A 2,050-nucleotide genomic window follows, 5' to 3' on the forward strand; every position below is an offset into this window, starting at 1 on the left:
TAAAATGTTGGTAATAATGAGTGAATTTGACATGGCAGTATATGAGAAAAACTTTTTTGGCTCAGATATTCTGGAGATCAAGTTAGTAAGTATCAAGAAACTTCCAAATGTGAATACACACTGGGAGACCTCTACTTTCTAGAAAAATAGGTTATCAGATTGGGAAAAAAAATTATGTATGAGACTATTGATAATATTATTGCTTATGGTACTTTAGAATGCACTTTAGATCATTACTGTTAGAAGATGCTGTTTAGAGTATTGCTGTTGGAGTAAAGTGTTTATAGTAGTGGAAGTTCCTAAACAACCCAATAGAATGGTTGAAAACCACTAACATGATAAAGTGTCCATGTTGTAATGTTAAGTGTAAAGAACAGAACAGAAAGCTGTTTATATAGAACAATAGCAATTTGGAGATGAACTGTGACTGGAAGGAAATTTACCAGAAATTTAACACCAAAAAAAAATCCAATTAAAAAGTGGGCAGAAGACCTGAATAGACATTTCTCCAAAGAGAACATACAGATGGCCAATAAACATATGAAAAGATGCTTGAGGTCACTAATCATCTGAGAAATACAAATTAAAACCACAATGAGATGTCACCTCACACCTGTCAGAATGGCTATCATCAATACATCAAAGAACAACAAGTGTTGGTGAGAATGTGGAGAAAAGGGAACCCTCATACACTGTTGGTGGGATTGCAAATTGGTACGGCCACTCTGGAAAACAGTCTGAAGTTTCCTCAAAAATTAAAACTGGATATACCTTTTAACCCAGCAAATGCACTTCCGAGTATTTATCCAAAGAAAACCAAAACAATAATATGTAATGATCTATGCAACTCTATGTTCATGTCAACACAATTTACAATAGCTACGATATGGAAGCAACCTTAATGTCCAACAACAGATGATTGGATAAAGAAGTTATGGTTCATATATACAATGGAATATTACTCGGGCATTAAAAAAATGAACTCCTATCACTTGCAATGACATGGATGGACCTAGAGGTTATTATGCTGAGTGAAATAAGACAGAGAAAGATAAATACCATGTGATTGCACTTATATGCAGAATCTAAGGAACAAAAAGAACAAACTAATCAAAAACAGGCTCACAAATATAGAGGACAATCTGGTGATGGCCAGAGGAGAGGGGGTTTGGGAGCTGGGAGAATGGGGTAAAAGGTTAAAGAAATACAAATTAGTAGTTGATAGATGGTTACAGAGATGGGGAGCACAGCAGAGGGAATGCAGTTAGCATTAATATAATGGCTAGGTGGAGAGCCAGAGGAGAGAAAGAACAATTAGGAGGATAATTTTATAAACTATATAAATGTCTAACCAATGTACTGTATACTTCAAACTAATAATAAAATAAAAATTTAAAGAACAACCGTGAGATACCACCTCATGCCTGTCAGAATTGCTATCATAAACAAACAAACAAACAAACAAACAAATAAATAGAGTAAGTAAGTGTTGGTGAGGCTGTAGGCAAAAAAAGAACCCTTGTGCACTGTTGGTGGGATTGGCAATTAAATTGGCGCAACCACTGTGAAAAATAGTATGGAGGTTCCTTTAAAAAATTAAAAATAGAGAAGTGACTTCAGAAACATGGGAGAATGAGAGACATCCCCAGATTACTACCCTTGAAACAACAATAAGCTGAACGCAAACTACAAACCAGCATATCTGAGTGTGGGATCTGCGCATAAGAGCTACCACAGGTCAGAGCCCTGAATGTTGGGTGGTGGATGGGAGAAACAAAGAAGCTGCCTCTCGCACCCTCCAGAGCTCCCTGCAGGAGGAGAAGGAGGAGAGAAGGTGCAGGAAATTCCCTGAACAGCCCTGCCTGGGATTGTTGTGAGCTCCCCGCACTTAGCAGACGGGCCCAGTCATCAGGGCAGAAGACAGAGAAGCAGGATGGGACCGCAGAAAAACAATAATTGATTGTTACTGACCTCAGTTGCAACACTGAGGCTGAGCCACAGCCCCCAACCCTTAACCCAGAGGGCCCCCTCCCCCCATACACTCAAAGAC

Source organism: Pteropus vampyrus, unplaced genomic scaffold, assembly GCF_000151845.1.
Source record: "Pteropus vampyrus isolate Shadow unplaced genomic scaffold, Pvam_2.0 Scaffold699, whole genome shotgun sequence".
Lineage (NCBI taxonomy): Eukaryota > Metazoa > Chordata > Mammalia > Chiroptera > Pteropodidae > Pteropus > Pteropus vampyrus.